The sequence below is a fragment of the Thermobia domestica genome, chromosome 9, assembly GCF_964235325.1.
Source record: "Thermobia domestica chromosome 9, izTheDome1.hap1.1, whole genome shotgun sequence".
In the NCBI taxonomy this organism is placed as follows: Eukaryota; Metazoa; Arthropoda; class Insecta; order Zygentoma; family Lepismatidae; genus Thermobia; species Thermobia domestica.
In genome coordinates, this window is record NC_137462.1 from 129,458,999 (window position 1) to 129,476,492 (window position 17,494).

At 36.0% G+C, this 17,494-nt stretch overlaps 1 protein-coding gene across 3 annotated transcripts in view; it reads left to right on the plus strand.

Annotated features, from left to right (window-relative positions):
- Positions 1-17,494, plus strand: part of LOC145695015 (uncharacterized) — a 51,551-nt gene that overhangs the window by 20,990 nt on the left and 13,067 nt on the right. Inside the window, exons 1-2 of one of the 3 annotated variants that reach the window (XR_014133104.1) lie at positions 4,996-5,038; positions 10,863-11,133. The exons of 1 other annotated variant lie outside the window; for it this stretch is intronic. The gene's annotated coding sequence lies outside the window, so the exon portion shown is untranslated. Of the gene's footprint in view, positions 1-4,995; positions 5,039-10,643; positions 11,134-17,494 lie in introns of those variants that run through there. One more of the 3 variants, XR_014133103.1, reaches the window with a different exon arrangement.

Below are 17,494 nucleotides of genomic sequence, written 5' to 3' on the forward strand. Positions count from 1 at the left end.
TCATAAGTCCTAACTTGATATGAAGTGGCGGTAGTAATATCTTATTAGGATCTACCAAAGGAAAGTATTTGACGTTGCTTTCTCCAGGTACGTAATTCACTCTAGGTTCCCATTCCTTCACTTCATAATGTTTGTCATCAGCTCGGCTATCCCATAAACATAAAAAACATTGGTACTTCGTGTAACCGCACTGCAGTCCTAATAAAATACCAACTACCTTGAGATCACAACATATTTGCCAACAATGGTCCTTGTAATTTATAAGATTTAGCAAAGTTGACATGGTGTCATAGGATTCCTTCATCTTCACTGAGTGCGCAAGTGGTATAGAAGGTTTTTTATTTCCATTATGTAAAAGGACAGCTTTAAGGCTGACCTTTGACGCGTCGATAAATAACCTCCATTCTTCTGAAACGTAAGGAATTCCTAGCTCCGCCATCAACCCATTTATATCCGTACATACGCACACATTATCTTGCATTGAGAAATAACTTGAAAATTGAACATGCCTTTTCCTGTACACTGATATGTTCGTTTCTGCATCCAATAAGTTCCACTGCTGAAGCCTTGATCCCAGAAGTTCCGCCTCTTGTTTTGTCAGGTGCAAATCACGGACTAGGTCATTAAGTTCACATTGCCGGATGAAATGTGGCTCGCGAACACAGTCAGGGATGAACGTTGGATCCTTGGATGTACATGTTGATGTCGATGGTTCATCAAGGTCATGATCATCATCAGAGTCTTTTGGCCATATCTCTTCCCAGTTGGTAGGGGGATCGGGAAGTGGAAGTTCATCCCCGTGCGGAATAGGTCTAATTGCGGATTTAACGTTGGGATAACTTATTGTGTATTTGCTTTTTTTAGAATGTCCCTTAACTACTGTGAGACAAAAATAACAATCATCCAGATGGTTGGTGGGTTCTCTCCACCAACACAAGTGTGTTGTTGACTATTTTAAATATTCATTTTTATGTCTGTGTTTGTAGTAATAAAGCAAATCGTTTTTACCCCAACTCAGGAGAACTGAAAGCATTAGTATCAGGTGCAATAAACAGTGCACACAGTATACATACAAATATATTTATTTCTCTAGAAAGAACAAAGCGATTTTTACGAAACTTTTAGGGTTTATTAAATATAAATCAAGGTATACTTAGGTATAATTTCTATGTTACTATATGTAAGGGGACAGGAGCTAGGGGAATAAAATATCTGAAAAAGGGAAATTTTTGAGGGAATTTCCCGAAAATCCATCTGTTACGGGAAAACTGTACGTGATGGAGAGAAACCGAGTGCATATTCGAATTCAGCGCAAAAAGTTCCTTTAAGATCAGATGATTTTTCTCATGTAACAAACAAAAAGTTTAAATTTGTTAACTAGTGTATGTGGCACACTGTGCAGTAAGGACAACTTTCCTAAAAGTGTGTAGGGGATGGATCGTGCCATATATATGTCACTTCATGCAGTGGTATCTATACTATACTATAGGGTTACTATAAGATTACTATAGGGTTACTATAGGGTTACTATATACTATACTCTCAGTTCTTTGGGACTCTAATACTATGCGTCAAGTATCTTACATATACATATATACTTCTTCATTACGAAAGTTTAGGAAATAAATTGTCATATTTGTTGCTTTCAGTACGAAACTTTCATTTTACTGCACTTTTTACAATTTCGATTATATATATATATATATATATATATATATATATATATATATATATATATATCATAGGAACAACAGCAGTTTTTCCACCTTTTCTTCTTATTGTTCAACTACTTCTCTACTTCATTGCTTGATCTTCCTCGTTTTCTTGAACCTGACTAGTGCTACTGATAATGTGAAGCCCACTAAAGATATTGTTTCTTTCGTATTTTTCCTCCAAAGAAGCCAGGCGTTGACGCACACTAAATCAAATAAGTGGAACATTATTTTATGGTACCCCTTCTTTGATCTAATATTGATCCCATAGTACAATAACATTGAGTCTAAAAGGTCATTACCACTCATATGATATGAGGTCCACAGTTCAAATATGTCTAAAATCTAGTCTACTATTTTACCAAAATTCACTTAAACACATCAAATTGATATTACCTTTTATTATAATACGTAAAGAAGGAAACTTTTACACCCCTTAAATAACATGCATGAAGATTACACGAGATGGATCCTTTTTGTTATATCTTATATTTCTCCTTGCTATAACGACCAATAACACATATCGTCAGATTGCTATATTAACAGAACATCAATCATAATATCAGAAAAGAAAATTAATTCTAGTTCTTTTTTATATTTTCTTCTTCTTCTTTTAGCTGACTAGTGCATATTTTAATAGCACATATTGCCCGTAAATACCAGTAAAGATATTAAAAATACAAATAATGATATTAAAAAATAAACAATATCATTGTAATGACTAGTGTAAACGAAAATTGAGTATGGGCATTTTTCTCTTTTCTGAAATACTTTTTTCTCATTGTAGGCTTGCTTCCTATGTATGTCGACAACGTATTTACAGTGTTGTTATCGTACAATGTCATAAGTAGTAGACTTTCAACGTCTTCCGCTACAGCCACTTTTTCTTTCATTGAAGTGAATAAATCGTTTGATCTCTTCAAACCGATCACAACTCATCACCTGATTTACCGCATTATGACCAAGCCTTCCGTTCCAGTAATGTCTAGTAGCTGCAAGTTGAATAATTGACACGTAGCAAACCATACAATAAACTGTTCAGGTTTATTTGTACTTATACAAAATGATTTTGTTGGCCGAACTTGCCTTGATATAGGTTTGACTGTTCAACTGCGTAGTGAAGAATTCCATCGGGTAAAAACAAAGTACTTGAAATATTCAATAGGCGTTGATATATGTTTTATTTCTTCAGGTAAGTCCTGAGGTCCTTGAAATGTTACATCTTCTTGGGACTTTTCCATGTTTCTACAGTGTAGGTCTCCGCTTGATGTTTTTCAAATCGCTCGATGACGTAGACCTTCTATCCTGAGAATTATTTATGAGATAGAGAGGGACATCATCAGCATCTGAATTCATTGCATCATCAGAATTGAGTATGATGATCCTCTCAGGGGCAGGAGCAACAGAATCTTCATCCGAGTCCGATAACAAAATATTGGTATTTCTTGGATCTAGTGCTGATTCATCTTCTGATAAATCTGATAATTCACTATCTTCACCATTTGGAAGTTGTCTAACAGCTACTTACGAGCGTCCATCATTAAAAGAAGCCCTGGATCCATTGCTGAGATAGAATTGCAGAACAACTATTGTAGTTGTCACTTCCACACTTCAAGGGCATAAAAGTTCCCGTAAAAGCATGGTGTGACATACATGGCACATACGTTTCTTTCCACATTCCTTCAGTATGAACATACAAAATGAATATCATATTGTTGGAAATATATCTCAAAGTACTTATCTTGAATGTAATATTTTTTGTTTGGGAAAACTGCGCACAATGTGTCAATAAGAAAATTATTTTCACTTACAAAAATCCACTGCTTCAAAAAAAAACACATGTCAACGTTTCCCCCTCTAATATAACTCACAAAGAACATGCCAGATGACACCAAAATCTCTTTTTCATACACGTCAATATCTCACATAGCAGACGAAACAGTCATTTGGCTTCTTTGATAAATCACACAAAAGTTAAAGTGGAAAAAAAGGGAATGTGCCATATACGGCACGGCATGCGGTAAGGGGTTAAACTGAATTTGAACTCTACTCAAATGTCTTCTATTCAAATATAATAGTATCAAAAGGCTTTAGTATTTTCTTTCTTGCCTTTTAGTTTGACTAATATACTAGTATGAATTTTCCAAACAGTTACACTTCACTGCAGATTATCCACATATCGTAAAAGGTATTTGAATAGCTTGTGAAGCACTCTCTTCCTAAATAAACATACCACACTGCTGAATACATCTTTGAAAATTCCACTAGAATGTTATAGAAAGTAATTCCCTATTTTGAATTGTAAATTTATATTGATGTTATGTGTAGATAGCAATGAAAATTATCTTGAATTGCAGCAACTAAATCAACAAGTGCTTATATTTAAACTCACTGTACAGAACAGTCGGATAGATTGATAACTAAGCGATTGATGAGCTAACTACAGAAGCTTCCCTTATCTTGCTTTCGTTTTTGCTGAACTTTCTGAAGTGGAGAAGCTCGCACTTCACGTATCCTCATTTCCAAGAGGTCAAACATTTTATTTTGTATTTCGAGAGTAGCCGTTCCTTTTTGAAAGCCGTACTTCCAGGTAAAGAATTGTTAAATTTATGTTACTTTATTGAAATTTGAACAATATATATATATTTTTCTCTCTCTTTAATTTGTTTAACCTGTGCAGCTATCAATTAGGGTTATATTCATGGAGTCCACACGACCTAAACTGCGTACGATCGAAACTGCGCAGGATCCAAACTGCGTAGAATCCTCACTGCGTACGATCGAAACTGCGTAGGATCCACACTGCATACGACCAGGGGCGTCGCTAAGGGAGGAAAGGGGGAGCAAGTCACCGACTTCTGATCGAGTTGGCATTTTCTTAGTTACCCAGTTGTTGTGGATTAGCAATTCTTTTACGGACTTGGCAGTTGGCACAATTGAAGATTTATGTAATTAGTCTAGGTTTTTGGCTAGGTGGGGCTTCGTCCCAAATTTACCAACTTCTGAACAAGTTTGCAAATTAAATGCCTAGTTGGCAGTTATTACTTAGAAGACTGTCGTCACGTTCAATCAAAGCCGTAGCTAGAGGGGGGCCAGCGGGACGCTCGCCCCGGGCGCTGATAGCAAGGGGCGCCGAACGAGCAAGAAGAAAGGAAAAGTGTTGAAAATGAATAAACGACGCGGCGCCCAGCAATATCAAGGGGCGATATGGATATTGGTCTGTACCCTCGGATATTAAAATTAAAACATAAGAAAACTTTTTCGAATCGATAATAGATCATAACCTATATACGAACCTTGATCATAACCGGATTGATTATAAATATGTGAGTATGTTATCTTGTGATCGGTAATTTTATTTTAGAATATGTGACTGTAATTATATCAAACCTCGAATCAACATATCTAATGCTAATTCCGACTATTTTAGTATTTATAAATGGATAACTGTGAATTAACTGACCAGATGAGATTTTAAATATTGAAAAACTATTGCAAACTTCGTTTCAAAGGATGGACAAGTTACAGGCGTATGGATTGAGAATCAATTATGATTTGTAATGATGACTATGTCAGAAGTGTAATACTAACTTTGAACAGCTTCGACGGAATATAATGTAAAATAGTTATGTAATATGAAGAATTTAAAGTAATGAAGAATATGATGTATGATGAATATTGAAGGATAAGAATAATAATAATGTTTAACGAATATTTCGATTGTAAAGATATTATTTCGTAAAGGCTGTCAGAAAGTTAGAGAAACAAAAGTCAAAGATTCATATGCTGTTCTGTGTGTACTTGTCTGCGTAATATGAATGAAAATTTATATGATTTTATGTACAGCTTAACGACCTAATCACCAGTTATTCATATGTATGTCAACAACGTTACAATATTGTACTTCGCTTTGGGAGTTTCTCATTTGTACACTGAACCTCAAATCGATTTATAATTGGAACACGTACCCGTGGGAGTAGGAGCATTTCAATGTATTCCGTTACATTTCACAAAAATATTTTTAACCGTAAAAGATTCGAAATTAAACTATTATTCAAATAGAGAATAAAATTACGAAAGTTTACAATTATTACTGGAAATCAATGCTGACACCCATTTTGAACATTTTAAAAGAACATAGTTTCTAATGTATTGAAATTTCATTTCTTATGAATAGTTTGAAACGTTATAAATAGTTGTAAAGAACCTGGAGAAAATTCATCAAAACCCTCCTACAATGGGGAAGCCGTGTTAGACATGGAGTTAGTGAATGCAGATGGCGGCATTGGAAAAGTCCGGGTCTCCCGAGCACAGTAGTGATATCAGAAACCGGGCCCCAGCCATGAGGCTCCAGAAAAATGGGGTCCCGAAGTTTTGGGCGCGGGTTCTTTCTATACGCCTATTAAACATAGAATTGTATGTGGGTGGTGAAGTTGGAAATGTTCGGGTCGTCTGAGCACAGTGTTAACGTCAGAAATTGGGTCCTTGTCTCAAAGGTCCAAAAATGGTGTCCGGAAATTTTGAGCTTGGCTTCATTATGTTTTTCTTTCAAGCATGGAGTTATTGGATACATATTTTGGTGTTGGAAAGCTCCGGGACCTGAGACTCCAGAAATGAGATCCCAAAAGTTTGGGTTCAGGTCTCTTTTATTTGCCTATTTAACATGGTGTTGTACTATAGTGTTAGCGTTTAAAAGGTCGGGGTCGATTAACGAAAGCGGTAATGTCAGAAATTGGGCCCTGGCCTCGAAGCTCCAGAAAATATGGTTCCGAAATGTTGGGCTCGAGTCCACTCTATTTCTCGTTTAAGCATGGAGTTGTTGCATACAGATGGTGACGTTGGAAAGATCCGATTCCCCTCAGCACAGTGGTGGTCAGGAACCGGGCCCCCACCATGGGGTCCCAGAAATGGAGTCCCAATGTTTTGGGAATGAGCCCCTTCTATACGCCTATTAAACATGAATTATTGTACGAAGGTGAAAAACTTGTATCTTCCTTTAAAAAAAAAAAATTAAAAAAACTTGTATCTTCCTTATAATTATCAGATAATAATCTAAGCTCCTAAACACGTACAAAAGATACCGAAGTTATATTTCAGCAAAAAACAATTACCATAAAGCATCTTTTTGCATGTGTAATGACTGAAATGTACTATACCTTGCTTCCCTCCCAAATAAATAAATAAATAAATAAACGATTACAGTCGATAAGCGTAAATCTGGCAGAACCTATTCTCATCATTTGCGTCTCCTGTAGCCTACCCAGGATGACAGTCGGACATAAAACTTAATGATATTTTTTAACTAGCAGCGTTCACCCCGCTTCGCTGCGGTCACCCCGGAACGCAATAAACTTTGTTACTTAGATAATTTTTACTTTTTCGCTTTCAAGTGATATGATAAAAACCATAGAAGATTGCAGTAAATCTTAACATTATATCGCCTGTCATTTATGTTAACCCGCCCCGCTTCGCTGCGGTCATCCCGGTGCTGGCATATTGTAAAAGTGTCTGTAAAAATAAGCAAATCAATTAAAAAATTTTAAACAGAAGATTCAAGCTATTTTCCGCTGTATATCGCCTGTCATTTATGTTAACCCGCCGAGTGACACGGTCATGCGGGTTGCATATAAATACGTTTATTTTTACCTATGATGAACTAATAACAAAGGATTTGTACGTTATGGACACTTGAATGGTCAATTATCTCAAGACACTGGTAATTAAAAATTAAAGTGATATGATAAAAACCATCTAGGGTCCAAATCCTAATAACCCCCCAAAAATGAAAGAAATTGGTTCAGCCGTATTAGCGTGATGAGCGGACAAAGGATTTTGTACGTTCTCTTTTATATATATAGATATCAGTTCTATAAGTAGTCCAACCTTCGACTACGACACTTTCTCGCAAGTTAACTGAGAAGCATTTAAACAATACAATATACGTTAAAAATAAGGGGGAAAAGAAACAAAATAAATTGTAGATCACCACATTGACCTGCTGTAGCCACGAGAAATCAAACCATTCACATGGGAAGAAAATAGTCTTCTGATTGGGGAGCACTTTTGGACAGTTCTCTTGCTCTGAAAGATTTTTTTTTTTTTTTTTTTACAAACATAAAATAAAATGCAAATAAACATATGTTTAAGACAAGTCTTCAAAATACACGTGTTTAAAACAAAATGTTTAAAACATAAACAAAATTTGTTTTAAACAAAATCAATTGTTTAAAAAAAGTTTTAATCATTTGTTTTAAATATTTTGTTTTAAACAAAACAACTCTGGAAGTTAGTAAATTTGGGACGAAGCCCAAACTAGCAAAAACCTGAACTAATTACATGAACCTTCGATTGTGCCACCTGCAAAGTCTATAAAAGAAGTGACAATTCACAGCAACTAGGTAACTAAGAAAATGTTAAGCTAAGTCAATTGAACTTAACGGCAATCTTCTGAATAACGAATTTGCCAACTTGATCAGAAGTAGTGGCTTTTGGGGGGAGGCTTCTCCTTTCTTCCCCTTTCTCCCTGCTGAGACAAGACTTAGCTTTTTTGGCCCTCCTGAATAAGTCATAGTCCCCCAAGAAAAACTTCCTGGGTACACCCCTGTATGATTATTTAATTATTCTATATTTGTCACTATTTTATTTGTCAGTTTCGTTTCTATGCAGTTTGGATCGTACGCAGTGTGGATTCTTCGCAGTGTTGATTCTACGCAGTTTGGATCCTACGCAGTTTGGATTCTACGCAGTTTCGACCGTACGCAGTTTGGATTCTACGCAGTGTGGATCCTACGCAGTTTCGACCGTACGCAGTTTCGATCGTACGCAGTTTGGATTCTACGCAGTGTGGATGCTACGCAGTTTCGGTCGTATACAGTTTTGATCCTACTCCGGTTTTTCCCTATATAACTTCAAAAAAATACTATTACTTAATATTCTGTGATTATAAAATAATTGTTTTTTTTTATTGTTCGATCATATGACCTTATCTGTTTTCGATCCTACGCCGGTTTTAGTTTCGATCGTACGCAGTTTGGATTCTACGCAGTGTTGATGCTACGCAGTGTCGATCCTACGCATGTAACAATTGTAATACGTTTCTTACCTATAATATTTATGATATTTGTATTAATTATAACTTGTCCACCCTGTCATCAAAATTGTATGAATTTATTTCGCTTTTTTGCAAATGGGTATACGTTTATTTTTTTTATTTTCTTTGGTAGTCATTTTTAAGTACATTTTTAGTTTCGAACGACTATAGGAGAAGGAAGTGTAGTGATGGTGCACACAAAATCGAATTTTAGATTTCAAGGAATTTATACATTTCATGGTCGTTATAAATGCAAAAACAAAAAGGATTTTTGAATGCTCGTCCGCATGTTATCTATCACAATATATTTGTTTATCACAAGGTAAATGTGTTCACTAGCCTAAAGGTAGGATTGCTAGATAGATATCCTCTCTCTCTGTTCAGGATTGTCCTGAATTTTACAATCTACTTCCCATTTCTGTTTGGGGGCTACACAGAGCGACAGAGTATCCATTTCTCCTGTATTTACTCTAGTATTACAAGACAAACAATTGCTGAGAAATGCCACTGTCGCAAATAATTACACTGGTGAAGACCATACATATCAATTGACGTTTTAAAAAAAGAATTATAAACTTCCTGAAGTTATTAATCAAAATGCTGAAGTTATTAAGTGTAGTGTTTAAAATTTGATATATTTATTAATGCCCAAATAACATGTGTATTGCATATGCTTAAAAATACGCCTTCATTATTATTATTAATAATAATAATAATATAGTAGTAGTAGTAGTAGTAGTAGTAGTGCTTAAATTTCTATTCATCGCCTGTAATCTATTTAGAATGGAAAAATATGACAACTCTAGTCTAAAAATTGCTCCGTTTAACCTCACCAAATTTTCAACTTAAGGTTATTATAAGATTGTCCAGAGCGTTTTTCTAATTTTCTTCGTACCATCAAAAATAAGGGTACTATATTGAAGAATGAAAAAAAAAAAAAAAGAAAAGAAACGGCTCTATCGATTTTGATTATATCCCATACGTCAGTATTTCGTTAATAACCCTATATTGCTGTTTAAGTCATTTTTCTTGAAAAGCTCTAGATGGGAAGGTTACAATTGGGGATGAATTCTTTCCGGACAATTAGCAGGAAACACTAGTAAGATGACTTTGGTCATATTTCATATATAAAGAATTCATTAATAATTTAACAATATATTATAACTCATTTAACCTGGAATAAAATCATCACAAGGGTAATTTCCTCTTGGCGTAAGTTTTCATTACTACACTGAGAATAAAAGGACTAGGATTTCCGAGTGGATACATCATATTTATGCGGATGCGCTCCTTAAGTAATGTAATTTCATGTATAAAAGTACAGCGGGTGGGAACACCATGCCAAGTCTGGAGTTCGGCGTCGTGTTAAAAACATCTTTCCTTCTCACAGAATAATATGACGTCTTATTACTCTCGTAAGGTAGGGAGTCACAGATTTAAAAAGAACCAAGAGGGTACAGTCGTAAGAAGGTGGTAACAACATTATATACGTAAGTTACCTCCGTCGGAATGGGTATGGCGTTAATTCTAGATTTGAAATGGTGGTCCCACAATACAAAATTTTCGCTGGACGGTAGTGTAGATCGTACTATGGATGTAACAACATTACTTAATGTGGTGACGCGCGTAATCTGGTAAAAACAGCATTTACATGCCGACTGGATTATATATTTTTCTCCGTGTAGGGATAGTTTACTCTTGGTGTGGGTGAGGAAAACTATTTATTTCCAACAATTGTTTTCTCATTCAATGTTTTCGTATCTTTACTCATAACACAGTTAGCTTGTGAACCTGAACTTTTGATACACCCTGTAGTAGTGCGACCAGTTTCTTTATTATGCTTGGTCAAAGTCAGCACTAGAAAAACGATAAAAGATCATGTGCTTCTCAAAGTCTTTCAAACTATGGTTCATGTGATTGTATAAGGAAAATCTGACTTATTGATAGTGTCTCTATTAATAGTAATCTCCGTTAGACCCTTCTCCCCCACACGAAGAGCTTTGTCATCATTTTTTTCTCGCACATATAAAGTTCCTTTTACTGTTTTGATACACTTCCAGAGCTGTTGTTTGTACTATCTCAAGTATTAGGAAAATAACTTCAGAAGAAGTAGAGCGTTGATCATGGTGCAGAAGTCGAAATTGGTAGTGTTGCTTTTAATAACAGTTCTGACTGTTGTTGTTATGGACGTTAACTGTCAATGGATGATACCAGTTGGCGTAAATGTTAACCATCATTGCCGAAGAGGATATTACAGGGCTTGGAATGGAAGATGCAGAAGAGTCCCAGGATATGGATTCCAAAGATATACATTCGTTAAGTAATCAACAGGTAAAAGAAATGCTAATTTATTGAGTTTTGAAACACTACTCTTATTATCCTAATTTTAACTTTTCTTTCAGTTATCCCCAAATGGCGGCTATTGTGAATATTCAGTAGTAATTTTTTAAAGATTTTGGTTTCCTAAAAGAACTCCTTTATATATTTACTCCGTCTGTTCGTGTGTCCAACGGTTTGGGAAACAAAAAGTTCTCGAGAACTACCTTGATTTATCACCATCAGTTTTGGCCACAATGTAGAAGGGTCAATAGCTAGGAATCGAGTTTGTTGGTAGAGGTGATCCATCCAGTTGGTCCGATGATATAGCTCCCCATGTATTCCCATAGGAGGTTAATGTTGATGAACGGTGTGAGGGTTTGAGGTAGGGAGGGTAATATTTAAAAGAAAGAAATGTTACTTCTTTCCTCCAACACTTGACTACATGAATGCCTGATTGTATTAACATACATTATTAAATATCCTTTAATTACTAATAAATTTCCAATTGCCAAAATATAAAATAAATAATTCTCAATTCTATGTCGTTAGAGCCAAAATTTTTACTAAATTTAAAATACCTACATTAAATGAGATGTTCAAATTAAGTATTCAAATATAACAATTTTTCATAAGAATTTATCTATCGGTATGCAAAGTACGCATATACAAGTCTGCATGTCACAACTGTCCCTTGGGAGTATGCCACTCAACTGTACCTAAAGGTCAAATTGGTTGCATGAATTTATTTCAATATTCTAACCAAACTCTTCTACTGAGTGTACACGTGACACTACTCTTTGTTTTATATTTATATTGTTCTTGCATTTTGGATTATCTATACAAGGGTTTCTCAATCTATGGTACGAGTTGAGTTGAGTTGATTTTGAGTTTATCGTCCCATTCAGCAGCGAGGGGAGACGCGGACCTACTGATTAACGTGGAAGCCGAATCACATGAGCTCCCGCCGGGAATCGAACCCGGGTCTCCCGCGCAAAAGGCGCGTACGCTAACCGCTTACCTACGGAGGAGCTCCAATCTATGGTACGAGTACCATTGGTGATACACGAGCCTCTGTTGGTGGTACGTACGACTTACGGTGATTTGTTTTGGTGGTACACCACTGGAAATACTTGAAACTCCCTAACCTATAGGATTTCTATTGTAACCAAGAAGACTTTTTATTGATAACAAGTAAATATTAGTTAAGTAGCTACATTATACTTATCGACCCCCATCTCTAGTGTTCCATAAATTTGCCTCCCTTTTTCGCGTTCTTCGGTTTTCCCTCCATAGTTATATCGTATCTTCGCCAGAGAAATTTGAGTTTTACGCCCCACGGTTATGCCGGTGAGGCTAAAGGAGACTGTGAAGATGAGAAATGAATGAAACGGTGTAATGAAGAAAGCGGGAGGAAATGGTAGAACCGCGAGAAAACCCATAAACACGGTCTTTGTCCACCACAAAGTCCACACGGCGCGAGCTGGGATCGAACCAGAGACCCCAAGCACCGGAGGTGAACGCTCTACCACTGAACCACCGTGCATTTTATTTCATTATAGATAGTGTTACGAGTTAAGTTTCTAGAAGTTGTGTAGTCATCAATAAGCCGTAATAACGTAAATATAAATTTTTCAGGGTAGGGATCCGGTCACACAAACAGTATACAAATAGATCAATTTTTAATTTAATAAATTTAAATTAATTAACGTATTTATGTATATGTAGAAATATATTTCTTGGTTATATGTTATTCTTTAACTACTATATTTGTATGTTATAAAGTAATATTTTTCTATATATTTATTTCTACATACATTGCTTAAACGTAACTCTTTCTTACGTAACAACGTAAACTTTAGTTAAGGAATTGTTTTATATTGTTTCTCTTATAACTTCGTAATATATAAAGGTAACCAAGAAAGTTCTGTCGCTTTTTCACCCACCAACTTCGAACATCGATATGTCACCTAAGATGTACCTAGAAGGTCAAAAATAGTCCCCATCAGCATAGACGACCTTCTGCCAACTTTCTGGAAGGACATAGATTCCATCGCCGTTGAACTTGGTAGACCGTGAAGCGAAGAAGGTATCAAGTGCATTTTGCACTTCTACTAGGGATTTGAACTGGCATCCTTTAAGGTGAATGTTTAAGGAATGGAACAGGTCCGGGTGCAATGTCCGGGAACGGAGCAATGAACGATGCCGCGGGCAGTGCACAAAACACACAGGAGGACCTTCTTCTGGTGCAGTGCTGTTTTCGGCTGTTATGGAACCAGTTTAAGGGACGCTAATGATGCTGATGCCATGGGTCTTCGTATAGGACTCAATTCTCATCACAAGTGAACACCCTGTCCAGAAATGGCTCATTCCTTAGACGAGACAACAAAGAAGCACAGGTGTCTCCTCGCGTTGCCTTCTGGCCCGGGGTTATGTCATGTGGGACCCATCGACTTAACTTGTAGTGTTTCTCACGTTGATGGAGATGCTGTCGAATGGTTTCTCCATTCACACTGGATTGTAGTCTCAGTTCCTCACATGTTTGGTCATTGTTCGCCTCAATTGCTGCCTTAAGATCTTCATTTTGTACAGGTGATGGTCTTCCGTCACTCTGTGCGTCTTCGAGTGTTCGTTATCGTTCTTAAACTTGTAAAACTACCGCTGCTTTGTCCACGTAGTCACGACACCCTCACAAAAGCCTGGCATATCTTCGGCCCCGCTCCAACGGCGTTTAATCTAAGATTGAACTCTTACAGCGTGCACGCTCTTATGACGTTCTGTGGAGGTCCCATATTCACTCTGTCCTTACGCAAGTTCACGGTCTAACTAAACTGCCATAATCAGGTTAGTATGTTCGATATAACCACATCTACAACTGACCTTCGCTTATATCCTTTCTCATTGAGCTCACGATGTGAGGGCCAATTGAACACAGATCTGCACAAAGCGACAGATCTTTCTTGGTTACCTTTATACTGTCAAATTTAGAATACTCGTAGTTTGGCGTGAAAATTGATGCTACTTGTTTTGATACTGTACAACATAAGAGTGATGTAATTTTGTTCGTGACATAAAATCAGGGTCTCGCCGGTCATTCGATACTTCCGCGACACTTAACAATTCTGCTATTAAAATTCATTTTCAAAATATTCTTTTAATATCAGAGGGAAATGAGGCTCATATGAGGTGTTTATTCTTCATATTGTTGCAGTCTGCAACAATGGAATCACCCAAAACATCTACCGCAATTACTCCTCTCTCTGAACTCATCTAATCGCGAAGTCGTATGTATGCGCCAAAAGGAGTTATTACTATGTGTATTTCACCACAGGATGATTCCGGAATTCATTACGATATTTTAACTGCTAAAACCAGCTTTCATACACTAGGAATGCATTCATGATAGTTGTGGAAATTGGTTAACACATGTAACACGGCTCCCTTTGACCACAGTATGTTATTCAAAAGGTCTCTAATTACTCTTTTATAACTATGGATTCGATCGAACTTTGTCCTCATGTCACAGTTCCTTAATACAAATAAATCGACAAGATGTTATATTTGGTTGTTATTGTAGCTTAATGATACATCATTCTGAACTATACGACAAACCAGAAACAAAATGATGTTGCCTCAGAGACATTTTGGGATTTCAAAGCAACGAAGGGGAAAGGTCAGTTCTAGCTTTTTCAATAACAACTCTTTAGAAGCCCGGCATTTTTCGCTGAGGTAACCCAACCTGTCTGCATCAAATTCTCATAAAACGTTTTTCCTTTACTGTCATTTGTTTCCCCTTTCTTCTGTGTTCACCATCTTTTAACTATTCCTAGCTATTGTCACTTTTCCTACCTTGGTGCTACCCCAGCATGGATAGAACTAGGACCTTTGCTAGCATTTTGCATATTCATTATTAATATTCAGTAACTAAATAAGTAATTTAATATTTTTCTATGTCATAATAATTGTATAATATAATATAAAATAGTTTCAACATTATTATTATTATTATTATTATTATTATTATTATTATTATTATTATTATTATTATTATTATTATTATTATTATTATTATTATTATTATTATTATTATTAAATAAAAATAATTGAATTACAAATAGGAATATAATAATGGATTACCATGTACGTACATTGGTAATATATAATATTATCATTGCAGTGATTTTTTTCTTTCTTTTCAGTAACGTTAGCTAAAATGCCTGCAATTTTGCTTTACTTTATTCAGGTAAAACGTTTGGATACATAAATTTCGTTGTCACAGAAAGAAAACCTCACTGTTGAGTTTAGACCGGCGCCAAGCCCAGACATACAGAAAGTCAAGTTTTGTTCATGTGTCAGTGAATAGTTTGTCAATTATAAGTGACCAATTAGAACAGAAATATGTATTTTGTTTAATGAATGAGATTGTAATAGAATTGAAATCGGGGCACCTGGTAGCAAATGTTTAAAGTATTAAATAGCGATCAATTGTAGCGATTAATTAAACTAAGTAATAGAAAAATCTTTTATCAAGGAACAATACTATTGAATATCAGCTGGTTAAAATATAAATATAAATTTTATGACACGAGACGAGCAATTCCTCGAGTCAGGTGGTCAAAACTAATTCAAACGACTTTTAGATCTAAAACATTTTTAAATGTTAAATAATTCACATTATAAAAACTATAAATTGATAAAGGATTGTACAAACATAACGAACAGTATTTTTAAACGTTTAAAGATATGCAACGTTTAAGAGTCCCTATCACTGCGAAATTAAAATACCGCTAATTTTACATTAATTATGTGATATCTTCAAATAGATAAACGATGATCGAAAAGTGGATCAAGACCTCCCTAGACGATGTTATTTTGCATGAGGTACCGTTATCACGAGTCACCTAGTAGCTTTCCGTTTGCAGTTATTTAGAAACGCGAAAATAAATGCCGATTTTCAATATGGCTGGAAATCGAAAGCAGATAAATGAGTCATGATAACGGTATCTCACGCAAAATAATATTGTCTAGGGAGGTCTTGTTCCACTTTTCGATTATCTTTTATTTATTTGAAGATATCACATAATTACTGTAAAATTAGCGGTATTTTAATTTCGCAGTGATGAGGCCTCTTAAGGATATCATTAATAATCTGGTTTGACTATTATTATATCACACCTTTAGTAGACCACTCACAACGCGGAAGGAATATGACAACGTCTAGATGAAGTTAAGAAAAGCAGGATATAAATTTTGTTCATAAATTTACAAAAGCAGACGAGAAAATTTTCGATAACAGACGGAAAAAGGCTTGCCGAGAATCAAAACGAGAAAGAATTCTCCGAGAATCGAAGCGAGATGAAAATGAAATGAAATGAAACCTTAGTGTTTAAGATCCCACGGCTATGCCGCTTAGGCTAAGGGAGACGATGATTAAGCGAGTGAATGATGATGGAAGAATTGGCCAAATGAGAAAGTGGGAGGAATCGGGAGTACCCCGAGAAAACTCACGAGCACGATATTGTCGGCCTCAAACTTATTTCACCGGCGATCGAACCAGGAACCCGAAACACCAGAGGTAAGGGCTCATCCACTCAGGCACCGTGTCCCCTCGAAGCGAATGATACTACTACAAAACTTTATTTCTTGATTTGTCTTTTCTTGACGGAAGCATTAGCACAGGGATGCAAATAACCACTCGCCCAGGGTGAATGGTTCATCGGTGCGGGCGAGTTTTTAATATCACTATTATTTATTTTCAAGGTAAATAAATGATTTCTATTTGGGATGTGGGCTAGCAGCTTTCTTTGATGGGCTAGTAAAATTTTGTTGCTTATTTGCATTCATGCTTTAGCAGCTATTTTTACAGACAGGAATCTGAAAATGTTTACTTTAGTAAAACTTACATTAACAAACGCATTATCGTATTCAAACTTAAGCAACGGAACATAATCTAACGGAAAGGAAATGGTTTTTCCGAGTTCCTCGGAAGATGTGGTTAACAAAGAAACAAAATAAAAATAGGCGTATCTCATTTGATTGACATACTAACCACTAAAACATTTGCCAGTATCTCAAATGACAAGAATACTTCGTGTTTAAACGTGCTATTGCATATCTTTTCATTTGAATTACGCACCATAAATAGATTCGGGAGCAGAACCAAGACAGAGATTTTGATTATGTTTTCACAAATTCCATTCTTTGTTTTATTTGCGTTGGTTATTTTTTTGACACGAAAGACAGATTGTGAACGGTTGCACTTCAATCGTTATTATCCCCAGTCTGAGCAACCGGATAGGCGTAGTTTACAAGAGGTACCAATAGTTGTTCCGTCTTACGTTGATAGACCGGCGAGGCCTGACCATCATCTTTCTCC